Consider the following 11,319-nt stretch of genomic DNA (forward strand, 5'->3'; position numbering starts at 1 on the left):
CTTTTAGAAAAGAGTCACGACTGGCAGCACATTCCAGTGACACAGAATGGGTCACAAAACTTCCTTACTTTTGTAACATATCCAATCTGCTCAATGAACTTAATATGTCACTTCAAGGGAGAATGACAACTATGTTCAAGTCAGCAGATAAAGGGGCTGCATTCAAAGCCAAACTGGAATTATGAGAGCGATGAGTGGACATTGAGATTTTTGACATGTTTCAAACATTAGCAGAGATTTTGAAAGAGACTGAGCCAGGGCCTTCTTTCTCCCAGCTGGGGCATGATCACCTATCCCAGCTTTCAAAAGAGTTTGAGCATTACTTCCCAACCATAAAAGACTGCCAAACTGGGAAGGAATGGGTCTGTTGGGACCCATCTGTGAGTAAGCCTGGTGAATCAACTTTGTCTGTGCTAGAAGAGGATCAACTGCTTGAGATCACAAGTGACAGTGACCTTAAAAGTATGTTCGAGACAACTTCAGATCTCCATATGTTCTGGATTAAAGTCAAAGCAGGATATCCTGAGATTGCCACAAAAGCACTGAAAAGCATGCTTCCATATCCAACATCTTATCTTTGTGAAGCAGGGTCTTCTGCAGTGACAGCAACTAAAACGAGATTAAGAAATAGACCAGACATAAGCAACACAGTTTGGGTGTCACTGTCTCCGATCACCTCCAGATGGGACCATCTAGTTGCAGGAAAACTCAGGGATCCCACTGATTCTACATTATGATGAGTTGTATAATTATTTCATTGTATATTACAATGTAATAATAATAGAGATAAAGTGCACATTATATGTAATGTGCTTGAATCATCCCCGAGCCGTTCCCCCGCCCCACCACCAGTCCATGGAAAAATTGTTTTCCACAAAACCGGTCCCTAGTGCCAAAAAGGTTGGGCACCACTGATTCAGAGTGACAAAAAGCAGATCAATGGGTATCTGGAAACAGTGGATGAGTAGAAGGATTGGGATGGACGGGAGGGAAGGATTATAAAAGAGTGTAGTAAAACTTTTGTGTGTAATGGATATATTCATTATCTTGATTAAGGTGATGTTTCCATGTATTTATATATATGTCAAAACCTGTCAAGTTGTATGATTTAAATACTTGTAATTTATTTTATATCAGTTATACCATGATAAACCTGTTTAAAATCATAAGAATCAGCCAGTTCCTCTAGACTTTAATACATATTTATTTGATTTTAATGGTTTAGAGTTATGTAAGAAGAGAAAAGGACAAGAATAGATTTTCTTACTGTTAGAAAGATTAAAGGCCACCATTCTCAAGTTCCTTAGACCTACCCTTAACCGGGGGTCTGTAGCTATACTACAGTGCCCTCACCTGGGGACTAGTGGAGCTCGGGGTAGGAGAATTTCATGGGATTGACTGAGCCATAACTTTTGATGAGACTCTACTGACCTTGTATAGTGGGAAGTAGAAAGCAGAAAATTCAAATTCACTTAAAAGTCCATGGTTTATTTTTGATTTTATATAAGTCACTTAACTTTTTATTATAAAGTTTTAAAAAATTTTATATTCTAATTTTTAAGTAAGAAGTAAAGAAATTACTATGCATTTATGCAATGGTTTTGGCAACTTTGCATCTAATTTTATCCTTTTATCTTAATATTTAATTCTCAAAACAGTGTTACTAGGTATCATTGTCACCATTTATACCTTAATTAGTGATATCCTGCTTTGTGACAGGAACCTCCTCGCTGTGCCCATCTCTTTAAACTATGTGTTTATTTGTTTATTTTTGAGACAGAGTTTCACTCTGTCTCCCAGGCTGGAGTGCAGTGGCATAATCTCTGCTCACTGCAACCTCTGCCTCCCAGGTTCAAGCGATTCTCTTGCCTCAGCCTCCCGAGTAGCTGGGATTACAGGCATGTGCCATGATGCCAGCTAAGTTTTTTTGTATTTTTAGTAGAGATGGGGTTTCATCATGTTGGCCAGGCTGGTCTCAAACTCCTGATCTCAAGTGATCCACCCGCCTCAGCCTCCCAAAGTGCTGGGATTGCAGGCTTGAGCCACCACGCCTGCTCCCTCCTCTGCATCTCTTTAAACTATGAATGCATATTAGCAGCCTTATTACCTCTTTTTTTGTTAGGACTACCTTGTTCTATCCTGACGTCTACTCTCCTGCTGCTGCTTCCCACTGGCTAAACCCAACTGCAAGCCAGAGGATAATAGAGTCCTGGTAGCACAGTCCTCAGAGATCAGGGCCCAAAGCATGGGATGGAGGGACAAACAGGGAATAACAAGTCCATTTTCCCTGCTCATAGTTGCAATCCTAGACACATCTACAAACTTACTAGTAGAAGCTAATTTTCCTTATAACATTGTCCCTTAAACCAATGTTGGCCTTACACTCTTGATTGGAAAGAAATTTCCCTTGCATTGTAAGAGCAGGTTTGAATAATGGTTTCATCACTTTGTACTGTGTTCTTGGGCATGCCATCCTCTGATTTTTATTTTCTCCCTCTGTAAAAAGGGAGTACTGAATTGCCTGATAGATAATAGTGGATTTAATAAATTTTAGCTTTCTTTTTTTCCTTCCACTTAGATTCTTAAATCTGGCGCATAGTAAATGTATATGTTTTTCTTTTTCTACTTACTTTGTTTTCTACTTCTGGTTGTTAGTTTTTAAAGCTTTTTTGACAAACTGTGTTAAGTGTCATGTTACTTCATTAACAGGTAAGTTCATTGCAAGAGAACCAAAATTGGAATGAATATTAGTTCTGTGTCATTATGCTGACCATGTATTAGGACCTTCTGGTTGATTTTGATTTTCCAATTTATGGTAAATTAGCATATAGGTAACAATGACTTTTAAAAATGTAAAAGAAGGCAGATCCGGTGGTGAGTGAGCAATATGTTAGAACCAAGACTAGATATTCTCAGTTCTTCAAGTGCTCTATTTTGCTCCAGAGCTTTCTGCCACACTGATGTAATTCTGTCAGTCCCGCTCCCAAAACACAAGCTCACAATTTTTATTTGTGACTTGCATTTGTCCTTGTTATTTGCAAATTCAGTATTTGTGAATTCATCTACTTGATAAAATTTATTTCTAACCCTCAAATTAATACGCTTGTGCTTTTGTGGTCTTTTGTAAACATGCAGAACTGCTAAAAATGTGAGGCACCTGCCTGACCCACACATTCTAGCTGAGGTTGAACAAAGTGAGACTCTGCCTTCTTGTTTCAGTTCTCATGCTGTATATAAGTGACCTTTTCCAGATCTATTGAATGCCCTGTTTTTTGCATTTAGGGGCTTTTTGTTTGTGATTTCACTTTTTAAAATGGCCCCCAAGTGTAATGCTAAAGTGCTATCTGGTGTTCCAAAGCACAAGTTTACTGTAATATTCTTTATGGAGACAAATATGGGCATTAGATAAGCTTCATTCAGGTATGGGTATAGTGGGGTTGGTCATCAGTTCAGTATTAATAATCAATAATACTGTATATCTAGAAAAGGGAAGAATAAATTCTTTGATATCTATGTGAGGCCACTCCATAAAGTACTAAAGTAACATCTATGGTGTGTGATAAAGCTATGGGAAAATGGCTATATTTGTGGATTCATGAGATGACAACTGATTTTTAAAATGTAGTGAATAGTGTTGCTGTGAGGCTGAAAGCCAAAGAAAGTTACCCAGCATCAGAAAAATGTTAAACCATTCTTAGCAAATGCCAGCTGACTCACATATTGCAAAAGGCCATATAGTATGAAAAATATTTAACTTTCAGATAAAGTGGGTTCTGTAGATCAGGATACTGGAGAATAATTTTTAAAAATAACTATTAAGTGCTATACAAGAAAAGAGTTATGTGAAAGAACAGGTTTTCAATGCTGATGAGAATGGCTTGTTGAACATGGACAGTAGCAAAATAACTTAGATACTGTTTTGGTTGATAAAAATTTTGTGACTAGACACTTCTAGGAACTTAACCTTGTATTTCCCCTAAGAACAACAGTTCAGAGTTCTAGTTTATAAAACATAACCACCAAGAATAACAGGAATCAACACTGTATTTAATTACGATTTTGTTCTCTACGAAATTGAATTCCTTTGCTACATTGTGTCAGTGAGTAATCTTCTTTGTAACTATTAGATATTTCCCTCAACAATGCAATTAATTGCATGCAACTCTTTCTTCTTCCATGTATAAAAATTTTAAAATGGACATTTTAGAACTCTCTGTATAAAAAAATAAGTAGACTGTAAATAGTTAAAAATTGAAATACCTGTTTCCTATGGACATATCACAATCCATTTGGAAAATTTTCAAGTGAACACATGAGCCTGGCTTAGAGGGGGCAGGGTTGTTTTCTCTTTTCTTTTCTTTTCTTTTCTCTTCTTTTCTTTTCTTTTCTTGTCTTCTTTTCTTTTCTTTCTTTCTTTCTTTCTTTCTTTCTTTCTTTCTTTCTTTCTTTCTTTCTTCTTTCTTTCTTTCTTTCTTTCTCTCTTTCTCTCTCTCTCTTTCTTTTTCTCTTTCTTTCTTTTTTTTTGACGGAGTCTTGCTCTGTCGCCCAGGCTGGAGTGCAGTGGTGCAATCTCGGCTCACTGTAAGATCCACCTCCCAGGTTCAAGGTTCATGCCATTCTCCTGCCTCAGCCTCCTGAGTAGCTGGGACTACAGGTGCCCGCCACTACGCCTGGCTAATTTTTTGTATTTTTTAGTAGAGACGGGTTTTCATGTTGTTAGCCAGGATGGTCTCTATCTTCTGACCTCATGATCTGCCTGCCTTGGCCTCCCAAAGTGCTGGGATTACAGGCGTGAGCCACCGCACCTGGCTGGAACAAGGGTTGTTTTAGTTTAGAAATTTCATTAGTTTTTGAAGGCATAGGACTCTATCATAAATCTCCAGGTCTCAGGGACCCAGAAAAATTAACACTAATGTTTGAGCTGGCATTAGAGTAAGAGTTACGCATGCAAGACATGGTGGACATTATTTAGTAGAACTTACAACAAGGTAATTAGATTAGTGTTTTACTCTACTTTTATTTGAAGACTTTATGGAATAAACAACTGTTATTACTCTTGTAGTAAATTGTTATTTTTTTTTACTTCCTTTTCTTATATTTAACAAATATTTTCTGTTATTTTGGTTATTTTGCCATAATTAAAGCAATGTGCACTACAGAAAGATACAGCAGTAATTTAAAAGGTAAATAAGATCATGTGGTATATTAAGATGCTAACAAATTTTATTTTAGTTTTTCAAACAGTATTAACCATCTGCTAAGTTATAGCTGCAAAACTAGCTGTATGTTGAAGACATTTCTCTAATCCAATGTATACAGTTTTTTTAAAAAAGCCTTCAGCTGCTATTGTCCAAATATCCTGTAAAATACATCACAAAATTTTTTTTTAAATTAACACATGCAATTTATTTTGAGGGTGTTTGGTTATAGTGATCAACAAAGAAATATTTCTCTGTATCACACTGAATAATTTTAAAGCAATGGCTTTATATCTGTTTTTAGTTTTTAATTATTCAAAGCATTTAGTAAAATTTAGAGGTTTTTACATATATAATGTATGTAAAAGTGAAGCATATTATTTTCAATTTCTAAAAGTTTCTTCTAATTATATATTTGGCAAGTATATGACTTTTCATGTTGAACTTGGTAAAGGCTGTTAAGCTGACTATTTTTACTTTATGTGGAAACTTTTATTATTCTATTGCCAAAAACATAATGTTTGATTTATTGGTTTCTAGTTTTGCTAACTTTCAATGTAATTATTATTTATAACTACTAAGAAAAATAATTTTCAAATTTCATATGAACACATCCATATTCATAATAGTATTATTCACAATAGCTAAAAGTATATGCAAACCAAGTGTCTGTCAACAAATGAATGGATAAACAAAATGAAGTATATACATACAATGAAGTATTTAGCCTTAAAAAGAAGGAATTCTGATACATGTTAAAATATGGATGAACCATGGTTTGAGGACATTATGCCAAGTGAAATAAGCCATACCCTCAAAATCAAATACTGTATGATTCCACTTATATGAAGTATCTAATGTAGTCAAACACATAAAAACAGGAAATAGAATGGCAGTTGTCAAGGGCTGAGGGGAGGAGGAAATGGGGAGTTTTTATTTGATATGGTAAAGAGTTTTAGTTTTTCAAGATGAAAAAGTTCTGGAGATTGGTTGTAAAACAAAGTGAATACACTTAACCCTGGTGAACTGTACACTTAAAAATTGTTAAGATGGTAAATTTATGTCACGTGTATTTTATCACAATTAAAACATTTTTAAAATTTTATTTGAAGGAATTATTGAAATTATCAGTTTACCACTTTAACAGAATACAGTATTGCTTTTAAATAAATGTTAAAGTAGGTTGGAGCCAAGATGGCCGAATAGGAACAGCTCCGGTCTCCAGCTCCCAGCCCGAGCGACACAGAAGACTGGTGATTTCTGCATTTCTGCTTGAGGTACCGGTTTCATCTCACTAGGGAGTGCCAAACAGTGGGTGCAGGACAGTCGGTGAAGCGCACTGTGCGCGAGCCAAAGCAGGGCGAGGCACTGCCTCACTCGGGAAGCGCAAGGGGTCAGGGAGTTCCCTTTCCTAGTCAAAGAAAGGGGAAACAGACGGCACCTGGAAAATCCAGTCAGTCCCACCCTCATACTGCGCTTTCCCAACGGGCCTGGAAAACGGCACACTAGGAGATTGTATCCTGCACCTGGCTCGGAGGGTCCTATGCCCACGGAGTCTCGCTGATTGCTAGCACAGCAGTCTGAGATCAAGCTGCAAGGCGGCAGCGAGGCTGGGGGAGGGGCACCCGCCATTACCCAGGCTTGCTTAGGTAAACAAAGCAGCCAGGAAGCTCCAACTGGGTGGAGCCCACCACAGCTCAAGGAGGCCTGTCTGCCTCTGTAGGCTCCACCTCTGGGGGCAGGGCACAGACAAACAAAAAGTCAGCAGGAATCTCCAGAGACTTAAATGTCCCTGTCTGACTGACAGCTTTGAAGAGAGTAGTGGTTCTCCCAGCACGCAGCTGGAGATTTGAGAACGGACAGACTGCCTCCTAAAGTGAGTCCCTCACCCCTGAGCAGCCTAACTGGGAGGCACCCCCCCAGAAGGGAAAGACTGACACCTCACTGGGCCACGTACTCCTCTGAGACAAAACTTCCAGAGGAACTATCAGACAGCTGAATTGGTGGTCTCACGAAAATCCGCTGTTCTGCAGCCACCGCTGCTGACACCCAGCCAAACAGAGTCTGGAGTGGACCTCTAGTAAACTCCAACAGACCTGCAGCTGAGGGTCCTGTCTGGTAGAAGGAAAACTAACAAACAGAAAGGACATCCACACCAAAAACCCATCTGTACATCACCATCATCAAAGCCCAAAAGTAGATAAAACCGCAAAGATGGGGAAAAAACAGAGCAGAAAAACTGGAAACTCTAAAAAGCAGAGCACCTCTCCTCCTCCAAAGGAACGCAGTTCCTCACCAGCAATGGAACAAAGCTGGATGGAGGAGGACTTTGACGAGTTGAGAGAAGAAGGCTTCAGACGATCAAACTACTCTGAGCTACGGGAGGAAATTCAAAACAATAGCAAAGAAGTTAAAAACTTTGAAAAAAAATTGGAAGAATGGATAACTAGAATAACCAATGGAGAGAAGGGCTTAAAGGAGATGGAGCAGCTGAAAGCCAAGTTTCGAGAACTACGTGAAGATTGCAGAAGCCTCAGTAGCAGATGCAATCAACTGGAAGAAAGGGTATCGCAGATGGAAGATGAAATGAATGAAATGAAGCGAGAAGGGAAGTCTAGAGAAAAAAGAATAAAAAGAAATGAACAAAGCCTCCAAGAAATTTGGGACTACGTGAAATGACAAAACCTACGTCTGATTGGTGTACCTGAAAATGACGGGGAGAATGGAACCAAGTTGGAAAACACTCTGCAAGATATTATCCAGGAGAACTTCCCCAATCTAGCAAGGCAGGCCAACATTCAGATTCAGGAAATACAGAGAACGCCACAAAGATACTCCTCGAGAAGAGCAACTCCAAGACACATAATTGTCAGATTCACCAAAGTTCAAATGAAGGAAAAAATGTTAAGGGCAGCCAGAGAGAAAGGTCGGGTTACCCACAAAGGGAAGCCCATCAGGCTAACAGCTGATCTCTCGGCAGAAACTCTACAAGTCAGAAGAGAGTGGGGGCCGATATTCAACATTCTTAAAGAAAAGAATTTTCAACCCAGAATTTCCTATCCAGCCAAACTAAGCTTCATAAGTGAAGGAGAAATAAAATACTTTACAGACAAGCAAACGCTGAGTGATTTTGTCACCACCAGGCCTGCCCTAAAAGAGCTCCTGAAGGAAGCACTAAACATGGAAAGGAACAACCGGTACCAGCCACTGCAAAAACATGCCAAATTGTAAAGACCATTGATGCTAGGAAGAAACTGCATCAACTAATGAGCAAAATAACCAACTAACATCATAATGACAGGATCAGATTCACACATAACAATATTAACGTTAAATGTAAATGGGCTAAATGCTCCAATTAAAAGACACAGACTGGCAAACTGGATAAGGAGTCAGGACCCATCAGTGTGCTGTATTCAGGAAACCCATCTCACATGCAGAGACACACATAGACTCAAAATAAAGGGTTGGAGGAAGATCTATCAAGCAAATGGAAAACAAAAAAAGGCAGGGGTTGCAATCCTAGTCTCTGACAAAATAGACTTTAAACCAACAAAGATCAAAAGAGACAAAGAAGGCCATTATATAATGGTAAAGGGATCAATTCAACAAGAAGAGCTAACTATCCTAAATATATATGCACCCAACACAGGAGCACCCAGATTCATAAAGCAAGTCCTGAGTGACCTACAAAGGGACTTAAACTCCCACACAATAATAATGGGAGATTTTAACACCCCACTGTCAACATTAGACAGATCAAAGAGACAGAAAGTTAACAAGGATATCCAGGAATTGAACTCAGCTCTAAACAAAGTGGACCTAATAGACATCTACAGAACTCTCCACCCCAAATCAACAGAATATACATTTTTTTCAGTACCACACCACACCTATTCCAAAATTGACCACATAGTTGGAAGTAAAGCTCTCCTCAGCAAATGTAAAAGAACAGAAATTATAACAAACTGTCTCTCAGACCACAGTGCAATCAAACTAGAACTCAGGATTAAGAAACTCACTCAAAACCGCTCAACTACATGGAAACTGAACAACCTGCTCCTGAATGACTATTGGGTACATAATGAAATGAAGGCAGAAATAAAGATGTTCTTTGAAACCAACGAGAACAAAGACACAACCTACCAGAATCTCTGGGACACATTCAAAGCAGTGTGTAGAGGGAAATTTATAGCACTAAATGCCCACAAGAGAAAACAGGAAAGATCCAAAATTGACACCCTAACATCACAATTAAAAGAACTAGAAAAGCAAGAGCAAACACATTCAAAAGCTAGCAGAAGGCTAGAAATAACTAAAATCAGAGCAGAACTGAAGGAAATAGAGACACAAAAAACCCTTCAAAAAATTAATGAATCCAGGAGCTCGTTTTTTGAGAAGATCAACAAAATTGATAGACCGCTAGCAAGACTAATAAAGAAGAAAAGAGAGAAGAATCAAATAGATGCAATAAAAAATGAAAAAGGGGATATCACCACCGATCCCACAGAAATACAATCTACCATCAGAGAATACTACAAACACCTCTATGCAAATAAACTAGAAAATCTAGAAGAAATGGATAAATTCCTCGACAAATACACCCTCCCAAGACTAAATCAGGAAGAAGTCGAATCTCTGAATAGACCAATAACAGGTTCTGAAATTGTGGCAATAATCAATAGCTTACCAACCAAAAAGAGTCCAGGACCTGATGGATTCACAGCTGAATTCTACCAGAGGTACAAGGAGGAACTGGTACCATTCCTTCTGAAACTATTCCAATCGATAGAAAAAGAGGGAATCCTCCCTAACACATTTTATGAAGCCAGCATCATCCTGATACCAAAGCCAGGCAGAGACACAACCAAAAAAGAGAATTTTAGACCAATATCCTTGATGAACATTGATGCAAAAATCCTCAATAAAATACTGGCAAACCGAATCCAGCAGCACATCAAAAAGCTTATACACCATGATCAAGTGGGCTTCATCCCTGGGATGCAAGGCTGGTTCAACATACGCAAATCAATAAATGTAATCCAGCATATAAACAGAACCACAGACAAAAACCACATGATTATCTCAATAGATGCAGAAAAGGCTTTTGACAAAATTCAACAACCCTTCATGCTAAAAACTCTCAATAAATTAGGTATTGATGGGACGTATCTCAAAATAATAAGAGCTATATACGACAAACCCACAGCCAATATCATACTGAATGGGCAAAAACTGGAAGCATTCCCTCTGAAAACTGGCACAAGACAGGGATGCCCTCTCTCACCGCTCCTATTCAACATAGTGCTGGAAGTTCTGGCCAGAGCAATCAGGCAGGAGAAGGAAATAAAGGGTATTCAATTAGGAAAAGAGGAAGTCAAACTGTCCCTGTTTGCAGATGACATGATTGTATATCTAGAAAATCCCATTGTCTCAGCCCAAAATCTCCTTAAGCTGATTAGCAACTTCAGCAAAGTCTCAGGATACAAAATCAATGTACAAAAATCACAAGCATTCTTGTACACCAATCACAGACAAACAGAGAGCCAAATCATAAGTGAACTCCCATTCACAATTGCTTCAAAGAGAATAAAATACCTAGGAATCCAACTTACAAGGGATGTGAAGGACCTCTTCAAGGAGAACTACAAACCACTGCTCAATGAAATCAAAGAGGATACAAACAAATGGAAGAACATTCCATGCTCATGGGTTGGAAGAATCAATATCGTGAAAATGGCCATACTGCCCAAAGTAATTTATAGATTCAATGCCATCCCCATCAAGCTACCAATGACTTTCTTCACAGAATTGGAAAAAACTACTTTAAAGTTCATATGGAACCAAAAAAGAGCCCGCATTGCCAAGTCAATCCTAAGCCAAAAGAACAAAGCTGGAGGCATCACGCTACCTGACTTCAAACTATACTACAAGGCTACAGTAACCAAAACAGCATGGTACTGGTACCACAACAGAGATATAGATCAATGGAACAGAACAGAGCTCTCAGAAATGATGCCGCATATCTACAACTATTTGATCTTTGACAAACCTGACAAAAACAAGAAATGGGGAAAGGATTCCCTATTTAATAAATGGTGCTGGGAAAACTGGCTAGCCA

Source organism: Hylobates moloch, unplaced genomic scaffold, assembly GCF_009828535.3.
Source record: "Hylobates moloch isolate HMO894 unplaced genomic scaffold, HMol_V3 SCAFFOLD_2, whole genome shotgun sequence".
NCBI lineage: Eukaryota > Metazoa > Chordata > Mammalia > Primates > Hylobatidae > Hylobates > Hylobates moloch.